Source organism: Canis lupus, chromosome 14 (genome assembly GCF_003254725.2).
Source record: "Canis lupus dingo isolate Sandy chromosome 14, ASM325472v2, whole genome shotgun sequence".
Lineage (NCBI taxonomy): Eukaryota > Metazoa > Chordata > Mammalia > Carnivora > Canidae > Canis > Canis lupus.
Genome location: NC_064256.1, coordinates 15,667,100 through 15,680,309, shown reverse-complemented (window position 1 = coordinate 15,680,309; position 13,210 = coordinate 15,667,100). Strand labels below are relative to the sequence as shown.

Sequence of the window (13,210 nt, the reverse complement as noted above, 5' to 3'; positions counted from 1 at the left end):
GGGGATCCCCTGTTCACACATTAGAATTGGGCTCAGAACTCTTTTAATGTCCCAGACTTTGAAGGGATCAAGATTCATTAACTTTCCCCTTATTTGGTACTGATTACTATAAATTTTAGGAAATGCAGAATAATGTGAGTGAAAACAAGGGTAGATATGAGATACTGTCAGTGGAAAGGGTGCATATTTTAATAAAAATGGTAATAGGTGTGTGTATCATACCCGAGGGCTAAGAAGAGAGCACACAACCTACATCTAGGTTGAGTAAAGGAAAAAGTAAAACTCTTGAGTGTTGAGGTGGTTTAAATTTTTTTCCCCTTAATTTTAGTGCAATTGATTCACTCTGGAGATCATCTTTAGTTCTGTTAAAAAACTTTTTTGTCTTTCTGGAAGAATACAACACAAAAACCATGATGCATTAGAGATGAGAGGTGATCTGAAACGTTTCATTTAGACCAGGAGTTTGACAAATTTTTCTTAAGGACCAGATAGTAAATATTTTAGGTTTGAAGGCTATGAGTTCTCTGTGGTAGCTACTCAACTTTGCAATTATGTGAAATTTACTATGGACAAAAGAGTAAACAAATCGGCATGGCTATGTTCTGATAACACTCTATTTATAAAAACAGGCAGTTGTCCAGAGTCCTAGTTTGCCAACTTTGCTTAGAGTCTTCTGAATACAAGGATCCTTTTTTCATATACATGTATTTTCTTTAAGTCAGATGTAATTAACTTAAATCTAAGAATAATGCATTTGACTGAAAGAAATGGCTGAAAGAAAGCACCAGTCTTTTATATCAGATAAGAGAGAAGGTAAAAAAATTTGTTTCTAACCAAGTTTGCCTTAAGTTGCTAACAGGTTCTGAGACTACTACAAAAGTCATAAATTTTGTGATGGAGTATAATGCAGGGAATTACAACTAGCTTTGCCTATCTCCTTGGCTTTGAGATGATGTCTTGAATTTTTATCTAAAAAAAACAAAAACAAAAACAAAAACGAATAGCAAAACAAAACAAAAAAACCAAAACAAAACCTGGGACGCTTGGATGGCTCAGCGGATGGGCGCCTGCCTTCGGCACAGGTCCTGATCCTGGTATCGGGATCGAGTCCTGTGTCGGGCTCCCTGCGGGGAGCCTGCTTCTCTCTCTGCCTGTGTCTCTGCCTCTCTTTCTCAGTCTGTCTCTCTCATGAATAGATAAATAAATCTTAAAAAAAAAAAAACACCCCCCCAGAAAACCAAAACCCAAACCTCAAAAACATTAATGATGAATTAATGTTCTTTAGTAATAGTAGTTTTATCTAATATGTTATTCAAATGATTTAAAGGGAAGATAGCTTTAAAATTTAGTAATGAAGTTGTATTTTCCATTCTTGAGTCTTAAGACTATTTCAGTCAGTTTTAAAATTTTGTGGCAAGAAAATATTTTCAGGAGGAATCTAATCATCAATTTGCTACAGCTGAAACCAGCACAGCTGGTGGATGAGTGTTTTAATGTATTTCTAGATTAAGCAAGGCAGTTTAAAGAAAACATCATGCAAAAATTCAATCTGCTATGGGTTTAAAATAAAGTCTTCATCTGTGTTGCTGCAGAAAGAATAGCTACCTTATGTTTTGTCATATTGTAGTGGATTATCTTTAATGAAGCGTATATCCCCCAAAGCATTATAGTGATATTTTGTGTTTGTCTTGGTCTACACTGATGCAATGGTTTAGGTTTAGTGAACAGAAGAATGGATTTTACTCTTAGTAATGCCCTGGCAGGTTTTCTTTCCTGAAGTTGTAAATGAAAGCAATTCACACAACATTTAGAAGGAGACCTTTGCTATTGATTTCAATGGGCTCTCACAGCAATGGTAAGGCTAATGTCTTGGTTTCTGAAAAATTACAAGTTCTCACAAGGAAAATCCTTCATAATATATTTCTGAAAACCAGAGTGCACTATGATTCAAGTTTGAAAAGGAGAGAGAATATCTATTTATCTATCATGTACCTACCTATATATCTATTTAGTGTCTGCCTGTCTCCACTTATTTCCATCAGTTCTTTCTTATAGGAGCAGTAGCATATTGTCCCATAGTTCTGTATCTCACTTTGTCATTTAGCAATTTGTATACTATGAAAAATCAGCTGTGATTCTTTTGTCTCTCTTTGATAAGTAATGAATATGTTTCTCCCGTCTGCTTTTTCTTCCCATTACTTTGGTTTTCATAATTTTTACTAATAATTTCCTATTCATATTTTCATCAAATTTGTAAATATTTGGCTATTGTCTCTTAAAATGTTTCTTTTCTTTTTTTTTTAAAGATTTTATTTATTTATTCATGAGAGACACAGAGAGAAAATGAGAGAGGCAGAGAGAGAGAAGCAGGCTTCATGCAAGGAGCCTGACATGGGACTCATCCTGGGAGTCCAGAATCATGCCCCGGACTGAAGGTAGGCCCTAAACCACTGAGCCACCCAGGGATCCCTCTTAAAATGTTTCTTCAGCCACATTCTCGCTTTCCTTCCGGGATTTCAAGTATATGCAAATTACGTGCTTAGTATTGTCTCAGATCTCAGACACTTGTCATTTTTTTCACTTTTTTCTGTTCTGATTTGGATACTAATTGTTCAACTTGATTATTTTTCTTCTGCCATGTCTAGTGCGCTATTAAGTTTACTGAATGCATTTATTATTTTATATTTTTGGTGCTAATATCTAAATTTATTATTTTTTGTTGATAATTTCTTTTTCCCCATCTATTGATGCATGTTTTCATCTTTTCCAGTCTGTTTTGGGAAACATTTATTATGGTTATTTTACTGTCCATATCAGATAATTCTAATATTCGGATTATCTCTAGGTCTGCTTCTATTGACTATTATCCTTCATTTTCTTCTTTCTTCACATATCTTGTAATATTTTATTGTATGTTAAATAGTATACGTAAAACAATATTAGAAATAAACATAAATATTTGCTCCCAAAAGAGGTAACTCCCTTCTTCTATAATGAAGTGTTCCTGCAGGGCTAAAATCAATCTAATTTGTAGTTGAGATAAGTCAGGTTTTGTTGTAGCTTTATTTTGGTTCAGTTCCTTTGAAAATATTTTGAGGGTGAGTTTACGATTTAATTTGGCTGTTTTTTTTGTTTTGTTTTGTTGTTCTATACAGAATGATTTCTCTTTATCCCAGAGCTCTATTAGGAAGAAACAAAGCTGTGAATATCTCCTCTCCTAAGAGTTGCTCATCACTTTCTGGAATTTATTGTTTTAGATTTCTTTGTATCTCCAGTTCTCTGATAGTTTTTTTTTTTTTTTAAGTTATAGTTTAAATGGCTTGTTCTCCTTGTGAGGGTCAGGAGCAATGGTCTTTGTATTAGTCGGTTAGGTCCACCATAACAAGACCCACTGACTGCCAAACAACAGAAATTTATTTTCTCACTATTCTGGGACACAGAAGTCTAAGATCAAAGTGTTGGCAGGATCGGTTTCTTCTGAGTCCTTTCCCCTTGGCTTGCATATGTGTCTTTTACATTTTCTTCCCTCTCCGTGTGTCTGTGCCCTAAATTCCTCTTCTTTCTAATTCTTTAAATTAATAATTTTGTTATTATTTTTACTTTTTTGACTTTAAGTTCAAGTTAGTTAACATATAGTGTATTATTAGTTTCAAAGACAGAATTTAGTGATTCATCGTTGCATATAACATTCAGTGTTCATTACAACACGTGCTCTTCTTAATGCCCATCACCCAATTTTCCCATCCTGCCACCCCCTCCCCTTCCAGCGACCCTCAGTTTGTTCCCTATAGTTAACAATCTCATATGACTTGCCTCCCTCTCTGTTTTTATCTTATTTTATTTTCCCTTCCCTTCCTCTTTATTTGTTTTGTTTCTTAAATTCCACATAAGTGAAATCATATGGTATTTGTCTTTGACTATTTTACCTAACATGATACCCTCTAGTTCCATCCACATCATTGCAAATAGCAAAATTTCATTCCTTTTGATGGCTGAACAATATATATATATAGACAATGGACATCTGGGCTCTTTCCATAGTTTGGCTATTGTGGACATTGCTGTTTTAACATTGGGGTGCATCTTCTTCTTTGAATCACAATTTTGTATCCTTTGAATAAATACCTAGTAGTGCAATTCCTGGGTCATAGGGTAGTTCTATTTTTAACATTTTGAGGAATTAGGTTCCTTTCTAACAAGAATACCAGTCATTTTAGATTATGGCACCACCCATGTTAACTCCTTTGCCCATTTAAAGACACTGTTTCTACATATGATCATGTTCTAAGATACTAGGAATTAAGATTTCAATAAATAAACTTTGGGACAAACACAGTTCGGTCCTTACCAGTCTCTTTGCAATCATCTATCAATCTTTTAATTTTAATCTTTCTGAATCACTTTTTTCTAGGTGATTCTTTTATGCACATCATAATATTGAATTTTACCTTGAGAACAAAGTGACAATATTTTTCTTTATTAAATAAGTTTACCAAATCCATATTTATTGATATGACTGATAAATTTGACCCTAGGTTTATGATATTATAAACATATCACACGTTTGTTAGTAAATATGTATATATATGTGAGAAGAGAGCTTTTAACAATCACAATGATACCTGCTTTTTTCTTTTCTTTGTTTTCTTTTCCTTCTTTCTATTATGGATTTTTGGAATGTTTTAGAAGGTTTGTATTTTTGTTATAGTGCTAACTTTTACATTAATTCTCTTAAATAATATGAATAGTGCCCTTTATTTACCCTGTGACTATGATAAACAATAAGTTTAGACTAGAAGTTTTTCTTTTGTCTTCTCTTTTTTTCTTTTCAAACATCAAATTTTAGTCAATGGTATTAGCTTATTTGATGTTGATATTTGTACTTTCAAATATACCAAAGCTTTGTCAGTTAAATAGTGAATTATTCTAAGCCATAGCTTTATGACACAGTGAATAAATTTGTTTCCTTCCTCTTTTCACTAAAGTTTTATTTTGTCCTATATTCACAGACTTTTAAAATTTTACTTATTTTTTTACTTATATGTTATACAGCCATAAAAAGTATGTGACCTTGTTATTTGCAGCAACAGGGGTGGACCTAGAGAGTATTATGCTAAATGAAGTAAGTCACACTGAGAAAGATAAATAGCATGTGATTCCATTAATATGTGAAATCTAAGAAACAAAACAGATGAATAAACAAACAAAAAGCAGAATTAAACCTATAAATACAGAGGACAAACTGACAGTTGCTGGAGGGAAGGGGGTGGAGGTATGGCAAAATAGGTAAAGGGGAGTGGGAGATACAGGCTTTCAATTATGGAATGAATAAGTCATAGGAAAGAGAATATAGTCAATTATATTATAATGGCATTGCATGGTTACAGATGGTAGCTACACTCATGATAAGAATAGCAGAAGGAGTAGAGATGTTGAATTACTATGTCATACACCTGAAACTAGTGTTACACTGTGTGTCAACTACACTCAAGTAAAAAAATAAAAAAGATATTTTACAGTATTTGTCCATTGTGTCTGGCTTATTTAATTTAGCATAATGTCCACCAGGTTCATCCATATTGCTACAAATGACAGGATTTCCTTCCATTTTAAGATGTCTAGTATTCCATTGTATATGCATACAACTTTTTAAAAATTCATCTCTCAATGGACATTTAGGTGCTTCTGTGTCTTGGCTATCGTTAGTAATGCTTCAGTGAAAATGAAAGGCCAAACATCTCTCTGAGATACTGATTTCAACTCCTTTGGATGTGTATATTCAGAAGTGGGAATACTGGATCATGTCATTGATATATTTTTAATTTTTTGAGGAAACTCCATATTGTTTTACATAGTGGCTGCATCAATTTACACTCCCACTAACAATGTACAAGGGATCCCTTTCTTCACATTCTTGCCAATATTTGATACTTGGAATGATTTCAGGCTTCTTAAATTTGTTAAGACTTATTTTGTAACCTAGCATGTGATCTATCCTGGAATAAGTTACATGTGTGCTTGAGAAGAATATATATCCTGCTGCCATTAGGTGGAATGTTGTATATTTGTTGATCATTTTGATCTATAGTGTTCAAATGTGCTGTTTCTTTACTGATTTTCTTCCTTGATGATCTGTGCATTCCTCTGAATGGGGCATTGAAGTCTCTTACTGTTATTGCACTGCAATTTCTCCCTTTGTATCAATGTTTTCTTTATATACTTAGATGCTCTGATGTTGGGTTCATATATATTTATAATTATTCTGCCTTTCTGGTGGATTGCCCCTTTTATCATTATGTAATTACCTTCTTTACATAGAATCTATTTTATCTGTTATAAGTATAACCATCCTTGCTTTCTTTCAGTTACTGTTTGCATGGAGTATCTTTTTTCATCTTTTTGGTGTCAGCATAGTTGTGTCCTTAAATCTAAAGTGGGTCTCTTGGGGCACCTGGGTAGGTCAGTAGGTTAAGTGTCTGACTCTTGATTTCAGCTCAGGTCATGATCTCAGTGTCATGAGATTGAGCCCTGTGTTGGGCTCTGCACTCAGTGTGGAGTTTGCTTGAGATTCCCTTTACCTCTCCCTCCCTTTCTGCCATTCTCCACCTCCGCCACTTCACTGTCTCTCTCTTGTTCTTTCTCTATGAATGAATGAATGAATGAATGAATAAATAAATAATAAATAAATAAATAAATAAATAAATAAATAAAGTAGGTCTCTTATAGACAGCATGTCTTTGGATCTTGTTTTATCAAATCCATTCAGCTACTCAATGTCTTTTAATTGATAAGTTTAATTCATTTATATTTAAAGTAATTATTGTAAGGACTTATTCTTGCCCTTTTGTTATTGTTTTGTCTATTTTGCAGTTCTTTTGTTCCTCACTTCCTTTTTTGATATCCTTCCTTGTGATTCAATGATTTCAATTTTTTCTCTAACTTGTTTGTATTATTATAGGTTTTCACTTTGTATTTACAAGACGTTTTTTCGTCAATAGTATGAGACTTGCATTAAAATTCTTATCGTAAGTCTCACTTAAACTGATGAAAATTTAACTTCAATTGCTTACAAAATTCTACAAGTTCTCTCAGAGTGAAAATTCATTCCTGTGCAATGAGTAGCCTCTAGTCAGCTGATAATTTATATTCTAAAACAAATTTTTAAAATCCTATACCTTACTCTTGTACATAAAATAGAATTAAAGGTTAAAACTATAAAATCAAGCATGTGAAAGACATATGTCAATTTATATGTCATCTGATATATAAAATAAATATGAACTTTTATTTTTGTTTTATTCAAAGATACCCTATACACATTTACTCCTCCCTCCACTTTATGATTTTGATGTCAGAATTTGCTCTTTTTCCTACTGTGTATTCCTTAGGTTTTTTAGGTTTCATGAATTTAGTTGTCCATTTCTCTTTTTAGATTTGGGAAGTTTTTAGCTTTTATTTATTTAAGTAAGATTGTGCCCCTTTCTTGTTGTCTATGCCATCAAGGACTTTGATAATATGCATGTTAATTATTTTGATGGTATTCTTCTTGCACTCTATTTCATAATTTTTCTTTTTGTTCCTCTGAATGTAATTTCAAATTATTTGTCTTTAACCTCACTCATTCATTCTTTTGCTTGCTCAAGTGTGTGGTTGAAGCTCTATATTGAATTTTTCAGTTTAGTCATTGTATTCTGTAGCTCCATAATTTCTGTTTGGTTTTTCTTTAAGGTTTCTATCTCTTTGTTGAATTTCTCATTTTACTTATATATTGTTTCCTTGATTTTATTTCACTAAATATCTGTGTTTATATGTAGCTCCCTGATCTTTAAGGAAATTATCTTTAATTCTTTTCAGGTATTTCACAGATCTCCATTTCTTTAGATTTTATTATTAGAGCTTTATTTTGTTCCTGTAATAGTTTCAGGGCTCTCTGATTTTTCATGATCTTTGTAGCCTTATTTTGATAACTATACACTTAAAAAAATATTTTTTTTTTTTCAACAATCTGTACCTACTGGCTTTGGCAGGGCAAAACCTTCACCAGTTCACCCAGTCAGGAATTCTTCCTAGGCCAGCTGGTAGAGTACATGTGTGGGCCTGCTGCTAGTGTCTGCAGGGTAAGCAGGTCTTGTGTTGGTGTCTGCCAATGGATGGCATGGTGCCGGGGTTCCCAAGAATGTCTGATGTTAGGGTCTGTGGGGGGACCAGGTGCTAATGTCTATTAATGGGTCTGTGGGGGTTGGCCTGGAGCTTAGGGCTTTGGTCAAACTGGATGCTCATTTTGCACTCTTTTCCCAATCAGAGAACTCTCAGGCCAAGAGGATCTCTTTTGGCCCTGCACTATGCACTTTTGAAGAAATAATACAGGTAAAATGAAACTAACTTTCTCAGTATCTTTTCAGTGCATCTCTTCTCATTTCTGTACTCTTGTTTGCTGGAATCTCTCACTTAATTCCAATGCTCTTATGAAAATATTTTTGTTTATGTCTGGTTGTCAAAAAGGTATTTCTCTGGAAGCATGAAGGATGGAACCTTCTATCCTTCCATCTTGCTGACATCACTCTATTTTTGCTATTTTTATATTGCCAGATCATATTTAACACTTGCATGTTATTCCTTCATGCTAACCCCAAATTTTAGTCTCAATTTTATTGTTGAATATAATTATTGTGCATTATAATTCCTTTTAGCAAAGTTTCTCCAATAATTTCATCATTGTATATAGATTATTCTATAATATTGTACTAATATTGTCCCAAGGAAGGACAATTGGTGAAATAGTCTCTTGGTTCCTTAATGTTCAGAAGACCATTGCCTGTATACTTTAAGGAAAGTTTAGGTGAAAATAAAATGTTCATCTCATATTTTCTTTTTTTTTGAGTAACTTGTAGGTATTTCTCACTGTTTCTTGATACTGATGTTGCAGTGAGAAATTTGATGCCACTTTGATTTTCTATCATTTATCCATGTCTTGATTTGTTTGCTAAATTTCCAAGTAATATTTCTGCTTGATTTCTAATAATTTTACTGGGAAATAGCTTGGTGTTAGTTTGGATGTTTTCCCAAGTACATAGTGTACCATTTCAGATATATGTTCTTCATTCAATTCCTTATTATTATTGTTGTTATTATTATTAATGCACAGATAATTTTCTTAAAGTTTCAAATATTTCTTTATTCCATGATTTTTATTGATTTTTATTTTTAATTTTAGGGATTTAAATGCATGTTGGATCTCCTTTGCTTCTCTTTTATGTTTATCTACTACCCTTGAAAACTTTCTTCTCTTTTTCAATATATGTTTTATTTTATTCACATTTCTCTTTTTTATATTCTGTCAATTAGTGATTTTTTTCTGTGGTGTCTATTTTCTGTTGTGGTCTTTATAATTTTGTCTTTATTTCTAACTTTTTTCAGTTTCTTTTTTGAGTTCTGCATATCCTTCTCTTTTATGGTTCTTTCTTCTCTGAGTCCTTTATTTCTGTTTTGTATTCTTCTGTAACTGCTATTGCTTCCTGACTGGGTTATTTTTAAGTTTATTTGGGAATATTATATTAAAATTTTCATCTGCTTCAAAACAAAAATTTTTGAAGAGTTTTCATCAGTTGTAAAATTTAGTTGCTTATTTTCATCATCTGCTTATATGGAACCAGACCAAATTTATTTCATGTTATGCATTTTGAATTGGATAGATTTTCCTGAACTGGTGATGAGAGGTTATTTTAGGATAAATTTGAATTGGAAAGGGGCTTTATTTAAGGCTTCTCTCCTCTGTAGCTAGAGTTAGGTATTGAAAATATGACTCTCCTTCTGGGTCACTGGCCCTCAGAGCCTGATATGATTTAGCAAGGATCCTGCCTTTATTTTTGTTTTTCCCACATCTCCCCAAGCCTTTAACTGACAAGGTGAGGGACTTCCTATGTGAGTTATTTGGCAACATTAATCAAGATTTTCTATCTCTTTACTGTTCTTATGACCTTAGCAATTATATCCTGTTTATTTGGGGAGCTGCTATAGAAGTTTCTGTTTACTGTAAGGCCTTCTCCTTCTGAAAGTAGTTATTTGTGGGAAATTTCTGAGACCTTTCTGGCCCAAGACTGTTGGCCCACTTCCTATTTTGCCCCAAAGCCCCTTTCCTCTTCCTCTACTTCTGTCCTGGTTGGTTTTGTCTTAAGTAGTACTTATGCAGAATCTGGAGTTTATTGATATTTTGTTTCCTAGTTTGAAGCAGATGGCCATCTGCCCACCAGGAAGTGAACTCTCACTAGACATCAGATCTGTCAACATTTTGGTCTTGAACTTTCCAGGCTTCAGAACTTGAGAAATAAATATTTGCTATTTAAACCATCCAATCCAGTATTCTCCCCCTTTCTTTTTAAAAAGATTTTATTTATTTATTCATGAGAGACACAGAGACAGAGAAAGAGATATAGGAAGAGGGAGAAGCAGGCTCCCTGTGGGAAACCCAATGTGAGACTCAATCCTAGGACCCCGTGATTAGGACCTGAGCCGAAGGCAGATGCTCAACCACTGAGCCACCCAGGTACCTCCCACTTTTTTCCCAATCCAGTATTCTCTTATATCAGCCCAAATTAATTAAGATAGGGTTTAATAGCAAATGGTGAGTCAAACAATCTATTTGCAGTCTTCCTATACTTGCTGCTTGATTTGATATGGTGTTTGACCTTTAGCCCTTAAAAAAATTTTTTTTTTCAAAGATTTTATTTATTTGTTCATGAGACAGAGAGATGGAGGCAGAGGAGAGCCAGGCTCCCTGTGGAGCAGGTAGCCTGATGCAGGACTTGATCCCAGGGACCTGGGATCATGATCTGAGCCAAAGGCAGAAACTTAACTGACTGAGCCACCCAGATGCCCCAGTTCTCTGAAAATTTTATTAAAAATTAAAACGTTGAGATACATTGCTTTATTGTGTCAAATGACTGACACTGATAAAACTATTCTGAAAATAAAAATGTATAATATTGTAATTTTAGAGACATGTATAGACATTAAAGTCAGATAGAACACCTGGGCTTCAATTCCAGCTCTATCATTTACTGCATGACCTTGGGCAAATTAATTAACCTCTCTGAGTTCAATTTCCTCATTTGTAAAATGAGGATAATAATGCCTATATCCTGTATTATTAAGATTAATGAGATCGCTGATATCACAGTGCATAGTAGCTCTTTTGGGCTTTGTGATTTAATCAGTGACAGAGATCTTGCTGAATTTTCTTTGCAGATTTTAACCATGGTGACATAGACACCATAAACACTGGGTGTATTATTTCAAATGTTTATTGAATGACTTTGCAATGCTAGGGTACCATTGTAGGTGATGATGATACAGCAGTGAATCAAAATATATAAAAATCTCTGCACTCATAGAGCTTACACCTCTAGGATTGTATTTATCAAAACTTTTCTTGTAAATATATATAGTTATTGGCCTACATAACTAAAAATATGCAATATGCAGACACAACTGGATCTATGCCCTCAAATTATATTATGTTTCTTCCATATTTTAGTTTTTCTCTCTACTAAATTGAGTTTATTTATAGGCTAACTCTCCTCACATCATTGAAAAGATTACTGTCAGCAGCTTTAAGTTTTAGGGTTCATATACTTAGTAGCCTCAGAGGAACCTCATATATGGCCTCTGATGGGCTCTCCTTGGGACATGTACCTTCTTTGAACCATTTTATGAGGCATGGAATACTTTGATTTGTTCTGGCTGTGGTTCCCTTCCTGCACCTGGAGCGCAAAAAGAAATAGAAGAGTTGAGGGTGTGTTTTCACTTCAACCTCATGAAATTAATTTCCAATAAGAAATCAGGTTTCATTTTGGAGAAACCTTGAGCAAGACTGTCAAATGGTTATAGTTTAGTTTAAGTACTAAACCATGTGTATCAAAGTTAGAGTGGATTAATAGAGTAATTTATTTACTTATTATTTTTTTAGGTTTTATTTTTCGACAGAGAAAGAACACAAGCAGGGGGGAGCAGCAGGCAGAGGGAGAGGGAGGAACAGTTTCCTTGCCAAGCAAGTAGGGGGTCCTATGCAGGGCTTGAACCCGGGACCCTGGGATCATGACCTAAGCTGAAGGCAGACACTTAACCAACTGAGCCACCCAGGCACCTGACAGAGTAATTTGTATCAGGACTCTGAAACTCTTGATGCTAATTCTTTGGCAGATGTCAGTGGAGTTCTAATTATAACTTTCTTCTTAAAAACTTTAAGACTATTTTTTTAAAATGAAAGATTGAATAAGGTAAACTAACATTATTTTTATGAAGGAATAAAGATAGTGAGTGAATGATACTTTTAGATTAATTCATGAGTGTAATTGCTCTTTCTTGGGACAATTACTTTCATAAATCGACATAGTTTTCACACGTTTATTTGTATGTGTGGTTTATTGGAAGATATTTGAACATGGGTATCCACGATCTATTTCTGGTTAAATAAAATTGTATGACTTTAAGTAAGTCAGCTTTTCTGGGTCTTTTATTATATGCAAGATGGAAAGACTCTACTGGACTACAAATTAATTTATTTAGCACATCATGTGTTGGCTACCTATTATCAATCTGGACCTGTATGGTTGGGCATACAGAAAAAAAAAAAAAAAAACCAAAACACCAAAAATGGTCCCAGCTTATGGGAAACAATATGATTGTTAGGGTATATTAATACATAAACTAGTAGATGTAAATTATAATACTGAGTTGTTATAAGTACTCTAAATAAGAGGAATGTAAAGTCCAAGGTGGCAAGTGTTGGAGATGGTCATCAAGACGTGTTGGCCAGTTGACCTGCACTGGGCCAGGTAATTTGAGGCTCTTTCCTTGCTCTCCTATCCTTGGACTGTATGTTCTGCCCACTGTTCTATACTGGTTGCTACTGCAAGGACGCAGCCTTGCGAGGTAGTGTGTTACTGAGACTATCTGAACAGTCTAAGTGACTAAGCCCTTTTAAAGTCTCTATATAAACTCTTAAGATTCTGTCAGGTGGGTGCGGAGATTTATTCATTTTGTGTCCACTCAAGACAAGCTTTGTATGTAAGTTCCTTGCTTATTAGAACTGCAACCTTCCAATCTGGATTGGTCTGCCTTTTTCTTTGGTTTTTCCTTGCTGTCTATGTATGGGGACCAGTTCTGAATTTCACCCAGGGAACTCCTAATGTTGCAAACCCTCAAGGGCCTT

At 34.1% G+C, this 13,210-nt stretch overlaps 1 long non-coding RNA gene across 2 annotated transcripts in view; it reads left to right on the top strand.

The window, feature by feature from the left end:
* The first annotated feature begins 2,302 nt into the window (after nt 1–2,302).
* The window catches only part of LOC112674974 (uncharacterized), a 184,459-nt gene continuing 173,551 nt past the window's right edge, over nt 2,303–13,210 (top strand). The window contains exon 1 of one of the 2 annotated variants that reach the window (XR_004804689.2): nt 2,303–2,435. This is a non-coding gene — a long non-coding RNA (uncharacterized LOC112674974). The remainder of the gene's footprint in view (nt 2,436–13,210) is intronic. The other variant, XR_007401989.1, reaches the window with a different exon arrangement.